General features: G+C 39.7%; 1 protein-coding gene across 10 annotated transcripts in view; it reads right to left on the bottom strand.

Moving 5' to 3' along the window:
- The window catches only part of SIPA1L1 (signal induced proliferation associated 1 like 1), a 405,747-nt gene that overhangs the window by 293,541 nt on the left and 89,484 nt on the right, over positions 1-22,722 (bottom strand). Inside the window, exon 1 of one of the 10 annotated variants that reach the window (XM_050953409.1) lies at positions 10,678-10,697. The exons of the other annotated variants lie outside the window; for them this stretch is intronic. The gene's annotated coding sequence lies outside the window, so the exon portion shown is untranslated. Of the gene's footprint in view, positions 1-10,677; positions 10,698-22,722 lie in introns of those variants that run through there. 10 annotated transcript variants of the gene reach the window in all.

Genomic DNA, 22,722 nt, shown 5'->3' with positions numbered 1-22,722 from the left:
AAGAGAGTGGCTAGTAATTCAAAGCTTGTCATGGGGAAGGGAATTTTATATTAATATTTTTATGTCAACTGTGAAAAAAATCAATTTTAAAAGTTAATTATGTACTAAAGATAAAGGTCAAAGTTCACAAGATCATAAAGGTGAAAAATATGTATTTATGACAAATCTAATACCATTTAAAAATCTGTTAATCGCTCTTACGTATTATTTCATTTAATACCTGCCATAAACAGAAAAAACTACAAACACACAGGAGACCAACACCCCAAAATGCTCTTTAAGAGACCACCATGAAAGGAGCAATACAGTCATGTAAGTGAAAGAATGCTTACTTACCTCACAGTTACTAGGGTTCTTTAAGGTGTGTTATCCACGTGGATTCCACTCTTTACGTGTATACATCACATGCAGGCAAGACTGGATTTTTTGACAAGATGTATCCATTGGAGACGAACCTGCATCCCTGATATCCTTGCATCCTCCCACCCAAGGACATAAAGGGTGAAGCAGGCCACTTGTGTCCCAAATTTCTTCATCAAGAGAGAATCTGAGAGGAATAGGACTCCATAGTAGCAAAGGAGGAGGGCATGTCATAGAATCTATGTGGGCATCTTGAAGAACCACAGTTACTGTAAAGTATGTAACCATTACTACTTTGAGTGACTGTCCACATGGCTTCCACTTTTGATGACTAACAAGCAGTATTCTGTTTACTTGGAAGTTGGTACTAGGAATCCTACTAAAACAATGAGTGCAGGACAGCACTACCAAAATGAGCATATGATGTGGAAATCTTTGTTAACTAATAGTGTTTTGTAAAAGTGTGGATGAAGCTTCATATAGCTGCCCTACACATTTCTTAACAAAAAAAAAAAAAATAGTCTCTTCAAATCAGCAAGAGAGGCTGCCTGAGCTCTAATGTGGCTACATTGATCTAACCTAGCTAGCTCATAACGAGTTCTTATACAGTTGGAGACCCATTTTGATAATTATTTGAGGCCATTACCTGATTTTTATCCTAATGAGTCCATAAACAGTCTAGATGTGTTCCTTAATGCTTTTGTCCTGTTAAAGTAACATGACAATACCTTTACTACATCAAGGTATGAAGTTTAGCTTCCCCCAGGGTTGAGAGAGACTTGGACAAGAATTCTGGGAAATGACTATATCGGTCCATATGGAACTCAAACAATTTTAGATAATAACTTGGGATAAAGGCTTGAGAGTAATCCTGTCCTTATAGAACACAATATAAGGAGAACCATCATGAGAACTTGAATCTCCTCTTCCTTTCAAGCTGATGTGATAACTACCAAACAGGCAGTCTTCACTGATAGATGGTAGAGAGAACAGGCTGTTAAAGACTCAAGAGGGACCTGTCAACTCTTACTATATTGAGGTCCCAGAAAGAAGGGCATCTCAAACTAAGGGAAAACCATGAACAAGGTATTTCCTCTGTAGTGTGAAAAAATACAGTTGCCCTGGATAGGCCAGTGCTCTGCAAATACTGCTGCTAGATGGACCCTTATGGAAATAATAGAAGGCCCACATTGCTTCTGGACTAGAAAATAATCCAGTATTGCAGAAATTGATGTCGTCAGAGGAGACAGCTGGTGCTGACATGCCCAAATAAAATCTCTCTTCCATTTAAGTTTTATAGGTCAATCTCTTGAGGGTTTCCTGCTTCGGAGCAAAATGTTCTGAACTCCAGCTGAACAGCTTCTTTGGGTAGATCTCAGCCAGCTGTAGTAATGCTGGGTCCTGGCGTACAACCTGACCATTGTTCTGCAAGGCTTCATCAAGTAGAATGAATAAAATGATTGGGATGGAGGCTTTGTGAGGTTTATCAAATACAAATACCATAACTACCTGGCCCAGGGTGAGGTTGCCATTATTACTGATGCAGCATCCTGCCTCAGTTTCCTTAGGATGCTCAGCAGGAATGCATACATCAGTCCTAGTATTCAAATTATGAGACAGACATCTAACAGGAAGCCCAGGCTGGAGCTCTTTTGAGAGCAGAACACTTAGCATTTTTTATCCTGGTCTGTGGGAAAGAGGTCTAGTGATGGGTAGCCCTGCCTGAGAGCAAATTCTGAACAGCTGGGATATGTGGTATATATCTCCAGATCATGCTAAGTCCTGAGCCAAATGGCCTCTTAACTAAGCAGAGAGAACACAGCTCCTCCCTATATGTTAAAGTAATGAGTAACTGTGCTGTTGTCTGTCAATACATGCACAGTGGATCCTTGGAGTAAAGGCAGAAATGCCTTCACATGCCAGAATATCAGTTCCAGGACATTTATGTGCAGATGAGCTTCATAAGGGTATCATCACATGCCCTGAGTTTCAAAGTGATCTAGATAGGATCCCTATCTTTGAGTTCAGGCATCCATCACCAGAGTCTTTGGACGTCAAGGTACAGAGAGAGGTACTCTGTTGCACACAAGAAGAGGGTCTTCAACCAGTTTAACAAGGAGAGAACTTTTTGCAGAACCATGAACATCATGTTCATGTTCTGCCTGCCGGGAGATGCACTAATTCCAAATCACCCTTGTATGGAGCATAGGTGAGGTTTGGCAAATTCAATGAATACAAGTGCAAAGTATACTTTGGAAAGAAAAATTAAATATACCAATACCAAATGGAAAATAACTGACTAGGTAACAGAACTCAGATCCTTTTCTGCAGTAAACAATGATGTGGTTGTGAAAACGGCTAAGATTTTGGGCTGCATTAACAGGAGTATAGTATGCAAGACACAGGAGGTAACTGTTTCACTCAACTTGGCACTGGTGAGGCCTCAGCTGGACTAATGTGCTAATGTGGGTGCCATACTTTAAGGAAGAAAAGAAGAAATTGGAGACCCCAGAGTAGAGCAAAAAATATTAATGGTTTAGAAAATAAAGGACATATGAGGAAAGTAATGTTTAGCTTTCAGAAAAGAAAACTGGGGAAGGCGGGAGGAGAACTGGTAATAATCTTCAAATATGTTAAGGGTTGTTACAAAGAGGACAGGGATAACTGTTCTTCATAGCCACTGAAGGTAGAACAAGAAGTAATCACCTTAAATCTGCAGCAAGGGAGATCAGTAATTAAATATTAGAAGGTTGGATATTAAAAAAATCCTCTAACTATAAAGATAGCTAAGTATTGCAACTGGTTATCAAGGGAGGTTGTAGAATCCCCATCATTTGATGATTTTAAGGTTTAAGGTTAGACAAAGATCCGTCAGAGATGGTCTACGTATACTGAGTCCTGCCTCTCAAGGTCCCTTCCAGCCTGACATTTATATGAGTCCATGAAACTTACACAAGTGCATGAGGTCATGTGTCCCAGAAGTCTGAGGCATGTTCTTATTGATGTCTTTTGGTGAGCTAATTTAGTTGATTGACAAGGTTCATTATAGTCTGGAATCTTCCTTGTGGAAAGCAAGCTCTGACTGACCTGAAATCTACTATGAACTCGGATGAACTCTATGCTTTGAGTTGGAGTAAGTGTCAATTCTTCTCTGTTGACTTTGAAGCTCAGGGAAACAAAGAGCTTTAGGGTCATTTGCTGGGGTGATCTTCCTTGGATCAGCCAGTCACTGAGATACAGTAGACCTGGTCCCCATCTCCTTATGTGAAATACCATGACCGCCAAACACTTAGTGAATACTCTCAGTATTATGGAGAAACAAAGGGGTCGGAATCTGTACTGGCAATGAGATATTTCTACTAGGAATCTGAGATTTCCTGTGAAGCAGACGTATGGTTGTATGAAGATAGTCTGGAATCTTCTCAATAACTTCATGTAGGTCAAGAGCTGGAGACCAGTCTTGAGAATCTAATAATGTAATTATTGAGGCAAAAGTCACCATGCTGAATTTGAAACAACAGTTAAACCTATAGAGATGCTGAAGGTCCAGAATGGGACACCGTCCCTCTTTCTTCTGTGAAATGAGAAAATAGTGAGAATAAAACACCCCTACCTCTGACCTCTAAGGGTGTCTCCTCCACTGCTCTGAAATGCAAAAGAAAGTCCATCTCTTGTTTCAACAGTATCCCTGAAGACGGTCAGGAAAGATAGCTGGAGGCTTGGAACACACTGGAATTGTATGCAATACTCATTGCTGACAATCTTTCCGGACGACTGGTCCATGGTGATCTCAGCCCAAGCTCCCTGGAGAAAAAAGGCAGTTGCCAAATAGGGAAAAAATGGGTAAAAATCATCGAAAGGTTCTGCCAAACTGAACCTATGGTTCTTGAGGGGAAGACATCAGACATGTTGTAGCTAAGGAAGAGACAGTGGATGGTCTATATTGGAACCTCTACTTTTTCCTCAATGCCTTCTGTGGGCTATAGTAGCACGAAACAGATGGAAGCTGCTTCAAGGAGGCGTGGAGTCTGACTTGCTTTCTCCTTGGAGGTGTAGCACACAAGCCCAATGAGAATGCAAAGTGTTTCTACAGTTCTTTAATGAGCGAAGGGACCCATAAGTCTTTGAGCTGAAGGGTCACAGCCTTCAAATGGAGGATCCTCTATAGTTGTTTGGATTTCCGTGGGTATTCCCAATGACTGGATCCAAGAGGATCTTTGCATGTCCACCAATGTGGACATGGTGCATGCAAATCTATCAGATACATCCAAAGCAGTCTGCAGGGAGGTTCTATCAGCTGGCCCCAGCGTGATGGATTTTAATTCTTTCCTATGCAGGATCCTGCAGGAGCCTTTTCATGCCCCAATCCAGAGACACATGTTTTGCCAGAAACACCTGAGGCTCAGAACTTTAGTCAATGTTCTATGGGAAGCCAAGAAGGATTAGAGGGAGGACAGTGTCTGAGATATAGAATCATAGAAGATTAGGGTTGGAAGAGATCTCAGGAGGTCATCTAGTTCAACCCCGCTGCTCAAAGCAGGACCAACACCAACTAAATCATTCCAGCCAGGGCTTTGTCAAGCCAGACCTTAAAAACTTCAAAGGATGGAGATTCCACCACCTTCCTACGTAACCTATTCCAGTGGTTTCCTTGATGTCCTTCTCCTCCATGTTTGAGGTGGCTTTCATGGAGTTCTCCAGAAGAAATAGGCATCCCTAGCCTTCTGCGTTTGCTTAAAAAAGAAACCCAGCAGATGGCCAGTTAGGGATATGACCTTTACCTAAATAAAAATGGCACTTAGAATGCCCATTCCTTCATAGTTTAGAAGCATTGCAGGATGGGCATGTCTTAGACCCCAGAGATTTAGCTTCCATCATAACAACCTGAGTCCTATTAGTGGGTGGGGGTTCCATACCTACTATTAATAAATAAATTAGTAAAAGACAGTAAACATTTTCTCCTCTTTTTTTTAAGCCAACAGGCAAACTAAAATTAACTACCTAACAACTAATTACTAGTACTAACTACAACAAAGTTGAGGAGAAGCAAGCAAAAACCGCAAGGGTTCCATCTTGTTGCCATATGCAGTAGAAAGGAACTGAGGAACATCTGGGCTCATTCCAACCTTTATGCCTTCAAATGAGGTTGTGAGGACATATAGCGTGCAGGCATCATCACCCCAATGAACACTGATGACAAAAGAATCCAATCTCATGCACATGGGGTGAATGCACACTAAGAGGGGAATCCAAGCAATTGGTTACTCAAAGATGAAGATTTTCTGAAAATCTGTTGCACATTTTACTAGAACTATGTTAAATTCAACAAGAGTAACAACGTTGAAACACAAAGCAAATCAAGTATACACCAATATTTGAAATGAATCCAACATAGAAAACAAGGATATATGGAAAAAAGAATACCATCCTAAATTTGAAAAGTGGGTGAGAAAATTGATGTGACTGAACGTACAAATATGCTTTAACACCATCCCTCCCCTTTTTACTTCTTCCATTTCTATATCAGCCAATAAAAAAAAAGCCTAGCAGCAAAACAGCAAGACATTAAGACTTATGATTAGGGCTGTTGATGATTCACAGTTAACTCACACAATTAACTCAAAAAAATTAATTGCTTAAACAACAGAATACCATAATACATTACATTGAAATTTATTGAATATTTTGGATGTTTTTCTTCATTTTCAAATATTTTATTTCAATTTATAACAGAATACAAAATGTACAGTGCTCATTTTATATTATTTTTATTACAGATATTTTCACTGTAAAAATGATAAAGAAACAACATTTTTCAATTCACCTCATACAACAAGTATTATAATAATAATAGAAGTACTATAATCTCTATGGTGAAATTGCAACTTACACATGTAGATTTTTTTGTTATGTAACTGCACTCAAAAACAAAACAACGTAAAACTTTAGAGCCTATAAAGTCTACTCAGTCCTACTTCTTGTTCAGCCAATCACTAAGACAAACAAGTTTGTTTACATTTACAGGAGATAATGCTGCCCTCTTGTTATTTATGTCATCAGAAAATAATAAGTGATTGTAGCTGGCATTGCTAGGTATTTATGTGTTAGATATGCTAAACATTCGTATGCGCCTTCATGCTTTGGCCACCATTCCAGAGGACATGCTTCCATGCCGATGAGGCTGGTTAAAAAAAAATTATGCATTAATTCAATTTGTGACTGAATTCCTTGGGGGAAGAAGTGTTTTACCCGCATTCTGCCATATATTTCATATTATGGCAGTCTTGGATGATGACTCAGCACATGTTGTTCAATTTAAGAACACTTTCACTGCAGTTTTGACAAAATGCAAAGGTGGTACCAATGCGAGATTTCTAAAGATAACTACAGCACTTGACCCACGTTTAAGAATCTGAAGTGTCTTCCAAAATCTGAGAGGGATGAGGTGTGGACCATGCTTTCAGAAGTCTTAAAAGAGCAACACTCCGATACAGAAACTACAGAACCTGAACCACCAAAAGAGAAAATCAACCTTTTGTTGGTGGCATCTGACTCAGATGATGAAAATGAACGTGTGTTAGTCTGCATGTCTTTGGACCGTTATTGAGCAGAACCCTTCATCACCATAGAAGCATGTATTCTGGAATGGTGGACGAAGCATAAAGGGACATATGAACCTTTACCGCATCTAGTACATAAATATCTTGCGACATGGGCTACAACAGCGTCATGCAAATGCCTGTTCTCACTTTCAGGTGACATTGTAAATAAGAAACAGCCAGCATTATCGCCTCCAAATATAAACAAACTTGTTTGTTTCAGTGATTGCCTGAACAAGAAGTAGGACTGAGTGGACTTGTAGGCTCTAAAGTTTTACATTGTTTTGTTTTTGAATGTAGACTTTTTTTGTATATCATTCTACATTTGTAAGCTCAACTTTCATGATGAAGAGATTGCACTACAGTACTTGTATTAGGTGAATTGAAAAATTAGATTATTTTTTCATTTTTACAATGCAACTGTTTATAATAAAAAATAAATATAAAGTGAGCACTTGGTATTCTATGTTGTAATTGAAATCAAAATATTTAAATATTTTTGGATGTTTTCTACATTTTCAAATAAATGGTATTCTATTATTGTTTAACAGAGCAATTAATTGTGATTAATTTTTTTCATTGCCTGATAGCCCTACATGGATCTTTATAAAGAATTTGCATGTTAGCAGGGAACAGAAAGGCAATACCCAGAGTCTCTTAACCTTTTAAAATCGAAATTAAGTCTTCTCATGCTATCTGTCTAAATCAAGACTGTAAACAAACCACAACTGTATTTTCACTGATATCTGAATGTCTTAGAACAAGAACATGTTAATCTTTGTAAGGTCTCCTGTCAATGCTTGAATTAATTTCACTTTGCTAAGCTTTTTTTATTATGATTTTAAAGCTATATCCAATACTACTACTTTAGCCTCTAAACAAACAATTTTTACAAATAAGATTCAATCTCTGTGTGAAGCATTTGAATTGCTTACTAGATAATACCAAGATTACTCTGAGGTTTTGACAGCATCCACAGAAGATCTCTCAACTACCAAGACAGACATTTTATTTCAATTCACAACCAAACTTTTATACTGATCAAGGCGGTAGATGATAAAACCGATATCTGTCTCTATGTGGCCTTGTCTCTACTAGAAAGTTTTGCCAGTAAAAGTTCTGTCAGCATAAAGCTAACAAAAGTATTTTGGCAAAGGGTTCACACTTAGCTATTTTGGCCATTGAATTTTGTCTATACAGCATCAAGCTGCATTGGCAAAAAAAGCTGTAGGTGAGTATCCCAGTATCCCCAGCACCATATTCAGGAACACTACCTTGTGGGAACTGGCTTCTGTGCATTTTGGAGCAATCACTGTGTCCTATGGGATAGCAACACCCCTCTCAGGGAATTGTGGCGATACACGGTCAAACGCTCCCAATTCTCTATCCTTGCCCATAATCAACTGCTCTTGAGCACCATTTATGAACTTGCTGCTGCAAATACGGTTGCAGCACAGATGAATGACTCGCTCTTCTCTATTTTAAGGACAGGGTAACAATCCTGTTGAATCTGTGAAGGACTCAGACAGACCCAAATGAGGATGACTGGAGAGATAATATGGAGGCTATGCTGTTACAGCTAATCATGGAACAACTGCACTTTGTAGAGCTGCAATTTTGGGACCATACAGCAAGCATTAAGCACTTAGACCAGATTGCGATGCAAACCTGGAGCCACTATCAGTCATCCCAGAACTGTCAGATGAAGAAGTCCACACTCCTGGCACCACGTGCCAAGTTCAGCCCAGTCTTGCAATGCATGGATACCAAGATGAGAGCTTCCCTTACAGTGGAGATATGAATAGTGATCATCATATGGAAGTTTGCAGCCTCAGATTGCTATTGATCAGTTGCCAATCACTTTGGCATTAGGAAATAAATGGTGGGGTTATGTCATCAAAGAATGTCAGGCAATAAAGCACGTCCTGCTATACAGGCTGGTCAGACTAGGTAATGTGCAGGAAATAAGAGACGGATTCAATGACCCAGGCTTCATATTGCAGCCCACAGGATTATTTTGCTAGCTATTATATCCTACTAATTCAGCCAGCAGTATTAATTAATATGCTTCTTTTTCTGAAATTAATCCATTTTATTCTTATTTTGTATCAGTATTAATTTCTTGGAATTTAGGATGTATTAAGGCACGTGTTTCCTAATAATAAGTTTTGCTGAAATGCAAGAAGCCTACCGGCCTGAAAGATCCCGTAAGATCTGCTATATAGTAAAAAGTAGAATTACTTATAAATATATCAGTATAAAAACTGGCAACCTTTGGCACACATAAGTATGGTCCCTGAAATTTTGGGGAACCAAAGGGAGGAACTATCCACATCACATCACAGGTTTATCTGGTTTTTACAACTGGTTGGTAACTGCAGGGTGCACCACAACTCAAGGTCATCAAGAGAGCCTAGGCTGGCAGTTTTGGAATGAGAGAATTCTCATTAATATATTTAAAAAGTAAGTGTCATAATTCACTAACCTATAGAAGAAGGGTACTCATACATTGCTTAGGGTACAGAACTAAGATTTGGGTATAGTGGGTTGGGCCTGATTTCCATAAGTCAGGATCCTATAAAATACCTTGTAAGAGAGCACTCGAGAGGCTTTTTAGCTCTTAGGGTCTGTTATGTTCTATACTCTATAGATTATCTATTCATTTATTTATCTTATTCTATCTTCTATCACGCTATCAGCTCAGTTTGTGTAGTATAGCATAACTACTCAACATTCCTTTCCATTGGGAAAGCCAGAACCATCATGTAATAGGGCATGCCAGGAGTGAGGCTGGTCCTTCACTTCATATTATCGGGTCCTCAAGGAAGGGTGTGAGTATATTAGGTTAAGGTACTTATAACAGAAATGTTAGCACTAGGAGTTTTGAAGTTTTTACTGTTTTGCAGCTATAAGTTTCATTGCATTCCTTATTTTTATGTTAATGGCAATAAAGATTTTATCAGTTTGGTATTGTCCTCACCAAGCACCCCGAGAATCCTTTGCCAATATAGAACTCTTTAGTCTGAATTGGATAAGAACCTATAAATCTTCTGGTCAGATGCAATGAGTGGCGACCCATAAAACCTAATCCATCAAATTCAGATCAACAATATTGTTTTCCTTCACCTTCTGATTCCCCTTACCTTAGCTCTTTTCCCTTTGCCTATCACTAGTACTCCTCTCCAAAGTATTCAAATTCTGCCATCTCCTTCACCAAGTCAGTGTAAACGTTCCTGTTCCTGCAGGAGTGCCGTACCTGCAAGCGTGCTCCTTGCCACAAGGAAATCTAACTCCTCCTTCCTACACCAGGCAGCAGCACAAGACCAGGAGCAAGGGATATGCTTTCAGTGAACAACTGGCAGATGAAGACTACACGGAGCATTTAGAAAAGTTTTGAGACGGACTTCTGATCACGTAGACAGAAAGGCTATGCTAGAAAAAAAGGCAAATGCTGCCAATACAACTTTCTTCTGCAGACCTGGCCTAAAAGCTCTCATGATAAAACTGAAAAGCATTCAAGCAAAAAACTGGGTTTATCTGACCCTTTCAGCCACTCTTGTGTGAACATTAACGTAAATTAAGCATTGAGAGGTAAAATCCAACATACTATTAGTTTGTTTATGATACAGGTATTACTTAATAAAAACAGAATTGTTCTGCATACCTCTAGCAGAAACTCTCAGGGATATCAATAATTTAAGAAAAAGATTATATGTACCTCTTATAACAACATTAATCCAGGGAGAACAGTCTCAGAAACCTCAACTGGTCAGCAACCGGGTCAAATGTTTATTCCTAAAAGCAAAGATTTCAAAAAAAAAGCATGTAGCACAAATAGCATTAAGTGCCAAATATATCCCTGGGGTTACTACTGACTTCAGCGGAGTTATTACAAGTACTTATTTGGCCCTCAGTGTTCAAATTTCTCCTCTTAAACAGATTATCTCCTGATTTTACTCAGGGATGGTTGCAAAGGAGCTTGTATGGTGGAACAGCTGGCAATGTGGTCCAAGACAAACTAAGGGAGTAGTAATCTAAATCTTAAATTAAAATCATTTAGCTCTTCTGATTTGTCTGTATATACTTGTTATCTAATTAGAATTTCTGGTCCTTATATGGGAATTTACCACATTATGATCCTTCTGTACATCCTGTAACAATTTATTTACTCGGGATTAAAAGGTTTTACTTCAGATGATTACTGTACAAATTATAGCAACTTTTATATATATATCGCTTCTATCGCCAATCGATCTTACATCTTTGGAGAGGTCAGAGAGCTTTGAGTGGGATGAAACAGCTGTTCCTACTTTAGGATGTATGCAATGTTGTAGCCATGTCAGTCCCATGATATAAGAGAGACAAGTTGGGTGAGGTAATATCTTTTATTGGACCAACTTCTGTTGGTGAGAGTAGACGCTTTCAAGCTACACAGAGCTTTTCCTCAGGTCTGGGAAAGGTACTTAGTCACTGCTAAATATAAGATCAAACAGAATAATATTACCACCTCACCCACCTTGTCTCTCTCCTTTAGGATATAATTCAGGAATTTAGGACTATGGGGTATAATTTGTGAAGTCGAAGAAAATTCCAAGGAAAGACTATGACGGCATATCCAGTCTCCAGCAACTTGGAAAAGAGGAAGCCACTAGCCTACCTTCTCCTCATCGTCACCTTGATCTTCAATTAGAAATTGCAAGGGTCAGCCGAATATTATCTCCACAGGATTCAGTAAGTGTATTGGGTAATACCACTCTTCAGGGAATAATATCTACTTGAGGGAATCTCTGGATGGTGGAGAGCAGTCTCTAGACAGATCCCTCAGAAGTATCACACAAGGGTTAAGGTCCTGCAATGAAAGCCTAAGAAGTGCATCTGAAATAAGACCACTTATTTTATTTTCCTCTGTGGAGCTTGAGGAGCTCCAGATTTTCTGATCCCTTCAACGATTCTACTCAGCTGAGGATGAAAATCAAATAAAGCTTTAAAAAAAGGCTCATGTACAGGTACCTGCTGCTGTAAAGGGCAGGAAGAAACTTGTAAGCTTGCAGAAGGAACTAACAGAGGTGCCAAAATTCTACTTGTGAGACGAATCCACCTGACTGATACTGAAGTGGACTTTACAGGGTATTGTTCACTAGATGAAACCAAACTAAAGAAACGGTGTATATTTAATCTAAGAATTTTGGATGTTCTTCCACCAAATACAAATGCCAATTTGACAGTACTATGGGTTGACTAATAATTATTAAAATCGTTATCTTGCCCCAGCTCCTTGCATTGAAACTGTTAATTTTTTAAAAGCTATCAAAGACCCTATAGAAAGGCTGTAACAAAAATTGCTGCATATTTGATTTGGCTTTCTTTATCATCCTGTGTGAAAGCATCAGCAAAATGTCACTTCTAATTACTTCAGTTCATGCTTCTGAAGGTAAAAAATTGAATGGTCTTTTGTGAATTTATCATTTATTGCTTCTATTATATATATATTATATTCTATAATAATATATTCTATATATTTTTATATAAATTTTGAATAAAAGTGTACACCACTGTATATAGTTCAAAAGCAAGTAAGAACTCCACCTAGTAAATGAAACAGTTGTGACCCTGTGGATACACTCCACAATTAGACGTTTTTCTGAGGCTTAAAATATTACTTGGATTTTTAAAACCTAGCATGTTTTCTTCTAAATCTATAATCCTATCATCTAAAACTACTTTAAACTGGGGCTATATTATATAGGAGGAAAAAAATAAGTTTTAAAATTATATATTCCTAGTCAGATCAGGGCAGTGGTTCCTAAACTTTAACAACCTGTGAACCCCTTTCACTAAAAATGTCGTCTCATGAACCTCTCCAAAATATGAATATTTCCAGGGATTTTCTCCTTTACCTGAGTATCAATTATAAAAGCAGTGATCTTGGGAATATAAAATTTGTTTTTGACGACACACTATTTATTATTAATTATTATTATTACAATATTTTATTACATTATGAAAACAGCAACACTCTTCCAAGATCTCACTTTCGTAGCTTGTATCACTTTGAATAAGCCTGTTATAAGACAAGGCTCCTATGTTTCATCAAGGAGTATCAGATGTGAAACAGCATGAAGGTATTTAAGAAGCCAACTCAAAGAGTTCCTCATACACAAGCATTCAGGTCTTGAGCAGTCCAGGCAAACGACGCATGTTACAACAAAGTTTAAACTTGTTCTTCATAATAATTTTAAAAACAATACTAGCTGCCTATTTCATTTTAAAAACAGCAAAAAATATCCACCTCCCTTTTCATTTCTTATAAGGAGTCTTGAAGGTTAAATCTCCTCATAGATAGATATGCTTGCTTTGATCTGCTTAGCTCTTGGAAGTCCAGGGGCTCTGGGCTGCTGGCCCTGTGCTGCCCGGGGTCCCTAGGGACAGCTCTGTCTGCCATTAGGGGTTGTTTTCCCAAGACCCCCCTGTAACATTTTACGAACCCCAGTTTGGAACCACTGGATCAGGGTTATCTATACAGCCCATTTAACAAATATGGGGTTGTCCCCCACATATCCAAAGAAAGAATATTGCTCAGGCAAACATGGAGTAAGTTTCCACACATTATCTATCAGTGTGCCTCAACAATAAACAGCAAGATTCATCTGTAACAGAAAGAAGATGTAGTTTAAGGACAAGTGACTAAACTAAGGATGCTAATTTATGACAAATTTACTGGTGGTTCTGTGATGTAGACATCTGTATTAACTGGAACCTGAAATGACACCATCAATTTTTTTCAAATAGGCTGAGGGTTCTCCAGCCTCTTAGCCTACAGAAATTTCTCTGAGAGAAATCCTCTTCATGGGTCACCCCCCTTACAACTCTCAATGCCTCCTCATTACTCTGGTCTCAATCAATGCCATTCCTCAAATCACACAAAGGCACTAACTGCACTTGTAATTACTACCAACCTGGACATAATATGTATGGGAAATAGACAAAAAGCTTTTTGTCACATCAGTAGGGCCCACAGGCCTCCATTGTCATTCCGCCTCATCACTTAAAAAACCCAACAACCTTTGTTAGATTTACTTTTCAAAAGACAGACTTGACTTTCAATATTTTGAGGCATTTTATTAAGCGGAACTTTTACAATTCCCAATTTAGTGGAAAGCTCTTATGTACACTGGCTACCATGTTTTTAGTCACATCACCTGTTAGCTGTTTACAAATATAAATTTGTTAAACAGAAGATTGGGATGTTAGTGCAGTGGGATGTCCAGAAAGCAAACTAAATACATCCAAATATGCCATCTAAGATCACATGAGTTTACAGATTGGGTATTTTCCTCACTTTTGTTGCTTTTAACATTCAAGCGTACCACTGATCTTTTTATAGCTACAAATATTATTGTGGTAAACAAATCTTAATACATAACCAGTCAAATCATAAATTGATTAAGCATGCTCAATGGAGGAAAAGATATGCTATACAATTATTATGGCCAGCAGTTAATTTCAGCATCAGAAAAACAGTTGTAGATGTTCGCATCAAAAGGACAGGAAACAAAGGTTTTCAATGTCAGCTTAAAACTATACAAAAGGCAGGCACATGAATGCTGAGCATTCCAAAAGAGCAAAAAACACAGTAAGAGAAAGGATGGCTTCAAACCAGCATAATCAACATTGAACCTGGGACCTGAATTTGACATGACCTCAAACCTTTTCCTTCCCATGACGACCAGAGTCCAGAAACAGGAAGTGCAAGAGGCATTTATCAATTTCTCAGACCTTATAGTCTAAACAAGACAAATGTAAACTATAGTATTCTCAATCAGATATAGTCCCACGAAGAACTGTATACTTACCATCATGGAAGAGTATTTTTGGCTGTATAGTACAAGCATAAAACAAAAATGTGGGTATTAGGAGAATTAATGGAATACTCGTCAGAAACTGTCTGTTCACAATTAAATGTGATGAATTGATTGTGTCCAAATGTCATCCATTCAACTTATGCTTAATCATTAATTCACTGCCAAAATTGTAACTGTAGCCAGGTGTGGAAGGAAGACTATACTTTTACTACTAGAAACTACTGGTCAAAGACCTTTTATAAGCTAATTTCTGAAATCCATAAAAACTAAATTCATTAAATCTGGTGTGTATTTTACAACTATATTACTTCAAAGTTACAGGGTTGGCAGTTTATAAATAAAGGGAGTGTGTGTGTGTGTGTGTGTGTACACACACACACTCAAGAGTGCACACATGACACAAACTTGGGACTTTTTGTTTTTGCCATTTTTATTTAAGTTACATAATTTAAGGTATGAAACATTTGTTTTTCTGTTAAAAAAATATGAAGCTGGATGTTTGCTTTAAAACAAACTCCTCTCTTAATAAGATACAGTCCTTCACTCCACCTTCTCGCTAGGTTGTGTGTGCCAGACAATATTTGGAGTTCAACTGCCAAGAGGATGTTTATAAGCTTAAAGGATGTTTATTGACTGATTTTGATTAGTTAGAAGCCAAGATGCTGATGCCTTGTTAAAAACAATTTACAGAATGCCTTCTAGCAAGCAACACAATTACAATTCACAATAAATTTAAATAGTTATTTGACTCACTCAGGTCCTTATCCTGCAACCAATCTGCAGAAGCGGTCCCTTTCATCCATGTGGAGCCCCTCAAAAGTCAACAAGGCCCTGTGCAGACCCAGCTGCAGGAGCAATGCCTCATGTAGATTCAGTTGTCGATTTCTTTTATATTTAAGCATTACTTTATTAAGGAATAATGCTCAACAAAACTGATACCTTGAAGTATTTGGTTATCAATAACTTACGCAAACTAACAAAAACCTGCACAGGGACCTCAGCAATGCAAAGGCAGACTAGCTTCCCAAGTGTAAGGAGTGTGAGAGTCAGATGTGCCTGTCGATTTGTTAAGACTTTGCACTAATATGATTTGTATTTATATGGCTCTCCTTAGTATATGAGCACCTCATAATCTTTAATGTGTTTATTGTTCCATTGCCCTGTGCAGTAGGGAAGTGCTATTATCCCATTCTACACATGGGGAAATGGGGCACAGAGAAACTAAGCGATTTGCCCATAGTTACACAGGAAGTCTGTGGCAGAGCTGAGATGTAAAGCTAAGGGCTTGGCTACACTTCAGAGTTACAGCGCTGGTGGTGGCTTTACAGCGCTGTAACTTACTCCCTGTCCACACTGGCAAGGTACATACAGTGCTGTATCTCCCTGGCTACAGCGCTGGTTGTACTCCACTTCGACGAGAGGAATAAAGAGTATAGCGCTGGTGCTGCAGTGCTGGGGTGCCAGTGTAAACAGTGATTAATCTTACTACGCTGTAACTGACCTCTGGAACCTTCCCATAATACTTTTTAAGTAAGGATAACACTCTTTGTTTTGTTGTGATGCCTCTCTGTTTTGTTGTGAACTGGAGGCTCCTGGAGCTGCTTATCTAAAAAACAAACACAGCTACTGTTTGCTCAAGCAGAGACAGGCAAGGGGATCCCTTTGGAATGTTTGCTTGAGGAGAGAAGCAGCACGGCGGGGGGGAGGGGGGCGTCCCTTTCGGAGCAGCTGCTTATCTGGTCTGTGAGGAAAAAAACAAAAAGAGAGCTATTTTCATTTAGTGAATGAGAGGGTGGGGGAATGGGTCGGAACTTGCAAGGCAGGGAGCTGACACAGTGTCAGCTCCAAAAATCCACTTTCTCTGTCTCCCCCATGCTCCCTGTCACACTCCACCCCACCCCCTCTTTTGAAAAGCACGTTGCAGCCACTTGAATGCTGGGATAGCTGCCCACAATGCACCACTCCCAACAGCGCTGCAAATGCTGCAAATGTGGCCACACTGCAGCCCTGGTAACTGTCAGTGTGGCCACACTGCAGCGCTTTCCCTACACAGCTGTACGAAGACATCTTTAAATCCCAGCGCTGTACTGCTGCAAGTGGAGCCAAACCCCAAGTCTGAGGCCAAGGCTAGTGCCCTAACCACTGAGCCATTTTCCACTAAAGTACAAGTTTGATTAAAATGAACTACGTATTGCTTTTCAGTACCTGGAAATGGAAGTGTGTTATCAGCAGTGCTGTAGACAATATGAAAATGGCAAGAAATGCAGGGGATTCACCCCTTAATTTGTTTTCCCATCATTTTTGTGGTTTGAGTCAACTTTAACTGCCACTAAACATTTGTGTATGTTTACCATATGTAGGCAGTTTATCATCAAATAATGCACAATTAGTTTTTTTTTTCCTGTATCTAAGATCAGATCCTTATCAACTGCTCAATATTTATATCAGAACTGGAATGTATTCAAACACCACATACTTTATGGTCTAGTAATCCAGATAGTTATTGTCAGTGAAATTATCTCGGTTTCTTAAAGACATAATATATTTTCTTAACACGTTCGATTAATACTTTAAACCCTTACCATACATTGACTTCGGTAAAATACAGATATCATCAAATTAATTAGAATATTTAGAAAGAAGTAAGTTTTTAAATAACTTCATGTATAAAAAGCATGAAAAATAACTATATAATATATAAACTAGTGGTATTTGCAGCAGTTTTCTAAATTAGTAAAGTTATTTTTGGTTTGATTTTTTTAAGCTTTAACAGATATCTTCACTTTTAAAAGAATTCTAGGAAGCTTAGTTTGGGGAAATAAAATTATTCGTAAGATTACAAATGTAAAAGAGTGAGTCATAAGTACACACCTTGAAGACTTCAGTCTTGACCCATATAAAATTCATGTTCTTAGAACAAGGAAAATAAAAATTAAAAAAAATGCTTCTGAAGATCCTCTGTGACCCAAAAGGGGCAATCCTCTGTGACCCAAAAGGGGCAAGAATGTGCATTTTTCACTGGGTAAGGTTCTTACAGGTTGTAAAGTCTGTAATTTCCTAGCAGATAAGAGCAATTCATGTCACACAAATACTGTATTTATAAATACAGGGTTTATAAATTACTAGTGGGTTGGGGGAAATTTGGTGGTTGTGTGGGAGGGGGCAGAATATCAGTCGATCTTTATTTGCTCCAGAATGATATCATTGTAGGTTTCATCAAAGATGGATGAGATAGGGCAGCCCAACTTGCAGTGGCACAGGAAATCTAAATGCAGATATCACAACTCTGGAACAATATCCTAGGCTGGCAAGCCACTTCAAGTCAATCCTCTTTAATACATGGAAAGACATTAGCAGCTCTGAGGCAGAGATGGAGAATCATAGCTGTTTTTAAAAATTACTTGGCCCTTTTCTTTCCAAAAGGTACCTTCAAAAATATAAACCAATGTTTCAAGGTATATAAAACAAACAAACAGAAATCTGCTACAGTCACAAAGCCAGCTGCTGGTAAAGACATTCTCTATGAAGGCTCCAGGACACTGGAACTTCCTTCCTCTTGGTTCAAAATAGTCCAAATTTGATGACCTTCCAGGCATGCTGCAAAAGACACTTATTTGATCACGATTTTGGAGAGGGCTGAAGACATTCTCCCCAGAACTATGAGAGGGTGGAAAAAAGCAGCCTTATAGGTGGCAACCTAGCTGAGTTTCTCCTTTTGAATTTTTAGTTAAGGTTTTCTTTTGTTGTAATATAAATTACATGTCAGTGTGTCTAGAAGTCATCTTATTCAAATCAAAATTTAAAAAGGCAAACCAGAAGCTGTAGCAGAGGGCAAGAGAGACTCAAGATCCATACACACACAATTTCTAATAAGATGAGTCAGTTAAGATTAGGGTATATTTTAAAGAATCTTCTCACTGAGCCTCCCCAAGCGTTATAGCAGCGATGTGATCATGGAGGACAGGAATTGGTATGTTTTATGGGGGGAGGAAGAGGAAAGAGGAGAGCTAAAAAATGTTTTGGTCAGCTGCATCCAGAGGGATCCAATGTTCATATAAGAGAACAAGCTGCCATGATACAGGGCCTTTGAGGTGATGGTAGCACAGGGGCAAAAAAGGATGCTAAAGGATACTTTGGTCAGACTGCAGGAAGGGGAACCAAGATTCTTTTAACAAAAAAGACACGCTCCTAATGAGAAGGGCAGGAGAGAGAAATTTAAAAACAAAGAAAAAAGAAAGGAAAGAAGTAATGTTTGGCAAACGTAAGAAAAATAATGCGGTAGAAAATGTTATTTTCAAGCTCCTAAGAAAATAACATAGAAATAAGTTAACTAGTATTTAAAAGCATCCATTAATAAGCAGGTAAAATATTTGTAAACATTTGCTAATATAGGACCCAATCCTGTGAGATGCCGAGTACTGGGATACTGGCCCTCATCTCTCTGTCTCTCTCTCTCTCTCACACACATGCAGGATTGGGCCCATCCTGTATATCAATATTGCATATGACGAGCTTGGTTAAGCACTATCTAGGAGGTTGAAGAGGACACATATCAGAAGAGTGTAAACACGAAGCAAGTAGAGAAAGGATTTGAGTGGTAGAAAAAAGTAAAATTAGAAGTAATGGAATGAAATTAAGAGGAGGAAAATTTTGGCCAAATATCAGGAAATAAACTTTAAACCTGATCCATTAGATCAAAGGATAGTCTCCTATGAGGCGTGGTGGAAGCCCAATCATTTTGAAAATGTAAAATCAGACTGGCCAAAACATTAGCAAATTTACAACAGGGTCTAATCCTATATTGGCAAAAATATAGATAAGTAACCTACACAGATCATTTTCAGCTGTGCCTTTTCCAAATATTGTTCTTGTAATTCTCAGACATTAAAATTAAAGTGTGCCTTGAGAAAATGAATACATACCCAGCAAAATATTATCTTCTCTATCTTTTGATGCACTGCATATATTGACTACAATGTTTGAAGGGCTCTATCACATGCTCATACGCTTTAAATAATAGTTGCTGGTTTGCTATGATTGGCTATGCACGAACCAGAACTGGAAACGTCACACTTCAGATTTTGGTTTGTTCTCATTAGATACAGCACATCCCCAGTACATTCCTTTGTCATTTACCACCAGAAGAAATCACTGCTAAAATGAGTACTGAACATAAAAAAAAGGACTAACATTAGGGGGGAAAAAAGTGAAGATGGAAAAATACCAAGAAAATTGGTTTTGCAGCTAATGCACAAAACGTTTCCATGAAAATCAGCACAATATTTTCTTCAGCTAAGCCCATACAGTTGTTCTACTTTAACAGATTTCCTGCAGCATAGAGAAAAATGTGCAGCTCCACCCACTACACCTCCAGAATCAACCATCTGAAATAATTTTAAAAGGAGTGAGAAGCTTCTCTATGGTTCACAAATCCATGACAAATGACTGACTTTTTGGGAAAGGAGAAGGGAAGGGGAAAGGAGAGGGGAAGGGTAAGTTTCAAGGCTTAGATATTCTTGAGATTTTTCTTTTGGGAAGACAAGAGAGGGATACCCTGAAGTACTTGAGTTTCCATGTCATCCAATAACGTTTGCTCCTCTTACAGTTCAAATGCATACATTAATGCAGACGTTATAGTCACAGTAGGAAAATGAGCTGAAGGTGACTAACAAATTTGAGCATAAGCTTTCGTGGGCTACAGCTAGGGTGACCAGATCACCCAGGTCAAATATCAGGACGTGGGAGGTGGGGCGGGGCGGGGGCAGAGGGAAAAAAAATGGCAGCAGAACAAAAAAACAAAAAAAACCCACTCCTGATTTCTCTTCCCTCCGCAAGCACCGGAGGGAGGCCCAGGAGACTCAGGGAAGCATGGGGCCGGGGTGAGTGAGAGTCCAGCCTGGCCTCAAGCAGGCAGGACTCAGGCGCGGTACCTGGAGGGAGAGTAGGGGGCGGCCCGCTGGGGCTGTTCTCCCCACCTGGGCAGCAGGACTCAGGAGCAGCAGCTGCTGCAGCTCCCACTGCCATGGGGGGAGGAAGCGGCCACTGGCCAAGCTCGGTGGCTGCAGCTCTGGCGCTCACGGACCCCCCGAGCCCGGCGCGCACGCTGCCCCCAGCCCCTGGCCAGTTGCGTCTGGCCTGGCTGCCCAGCTGGTGCAATCCTGCGGGCGGCCCCAGAGTGAGGGCCGCCGGCCCCAGCCCCCCTCATCCCGCTTAGGTCCCGCAGGGGAATGAACGGGGCTGGGCTGCCAATGCCTCCGCCACGGGATCGCACCAGCTGGGCAGCCAGCCCAGACGCGACTGGCCAGGGGCTGGGCACAGCACGACTGGCCATGTGCTTGGCCACTTCCTCCCCCTGCAGCAGTGAAAGCAGCAGCAGCGGCTGCTCCCAAGTCCCGCTGCCCAGGTGAGGAGAACAGCCGATGCCTGGTCCCGCAGGCCATCCCCTACTCTCCCTCCAGGTACCACGCCCACGTCCTGCCTGCTCGGGATCAGGCCGGACTCACTCACCCCGGCCCCAGGCTCCCCTGCGTCTCCTGGGCATGGCGTGCTTGGCAAGAGACGGGGATTTGGGGAGGGAGCCAATGGGGGAAGGAGGGGACGGAGTCAGGGCGGGGGACGGCGCGAGCCCTTCCGGGCTCCAGATCCTTTGCTTGTTTGTCCAGTGTCCCGACCTAATATTGGTTGGGAAGCGGGACAAACAAGCAAATATCGGGACAGTCCCGATAAAATCGGGACGTCTGGTCACCCTAGCTACAGCCCACTTCTTCGGATGCACAGAATGGAACACAGAGAAAGAAGATATTTATACATACAGAGAACATGAAAAGGTGGAAGCAGCCATGGCAACTGTAAGAGGCCAATCAGCAGGAGAAAAAAAAACCTTTGAAGTGATAATCGAGATGACTCATAGAAGGTCCATGTTAAGTTCTCCTCACACCTGAGGGGAGGTCTACATTTAAAAACACTGCATCGGTGCAGCTACGCCCTCTGTAGCACTTCCAAGACTAACTGAAATCAACATTAGCAGTCTAGAGTGCTCCTCAACCAGCTCTTCATGAGAGTGGCAGAGTAGTTCAAATGTTTCTAGAAGACATTCATTTATCTGTATCATGACCACTCAAAGAATGATAGAGAGCAAACCACTCACTTACTCCAGGTTTTTATATGAAATTATTTGTGCTCTCCCCACCCTTATATTCTTAGACAAAAACAATACACACGTCTGATTAACAGGAAATCAAAGTTGTTGGCTTAGGCTACGATCCTCCAAAATCTTAGGTACATATGTAACTTGTGTCAGTAGACTATTGATGCAAGTATAATTACACAGGTGCCTAAGCTTTTACAGCACTGGGGCCTCAGACATCTGTATTTAAGTCAACATTCTCCATTAAGACATAATTAGCCCTGGAACATAGATATCAGTTTGCAAGCTCTTGCGTTTACCACAATAGCTGTGTTGTACGGGAAGATTCATTATTAGTTCAGTAATCACAAGTTACTAAACTATCCCTATAAACATCAAAATTGACCCGTAAAGTTTTTTCAAGTTGGTACTCTTACTTAGCTTATGAAGTTCAGTCTGAGGCTCCACTTCTATTTTATTTGTCAAAATCCATGTTTTCACAATTTTTTAAAATAAAAGCCACAGTTCTTACCAGCTCCCCACTTTCCTTTGTGAAAAAAAAGGGAGAGAGGGACCCAAGCTCTGCTGTATGCTGACATCACTGTTACTTGCATGCTAAAAAATACAAATACTATTTCCTCATTCTCACATACACAGTTTATTTATACATTACTACATTGATTTAGTTAAAGCTACTACATTGTTGTGAGAAAGCTGTTGCATTACTACTTCCCAGCCCAGAGTGTGAATATATATGTGAGGAGTGGGGCAGAGA

This window comes from Gopherus flavomarginatus, chromosome 5 (assembly GCF_025201925.1).
Source record: "Gopherus flavomarginatus isolate rGopFla2 chromosome 5, rGopFla2.mat.asm, whole genome shotgun sequence".
In the NCBI taxonomy this organism is placed as follows: domain Eukaryota; kingdom Metazoa; phylum Chordata; order Testudines; family Testudinidae; genus Gopherus; species Gopherus flavomarginatus.
This window is presented reverse-complemented; position numbering and strand designations above follow the sequence as displayed.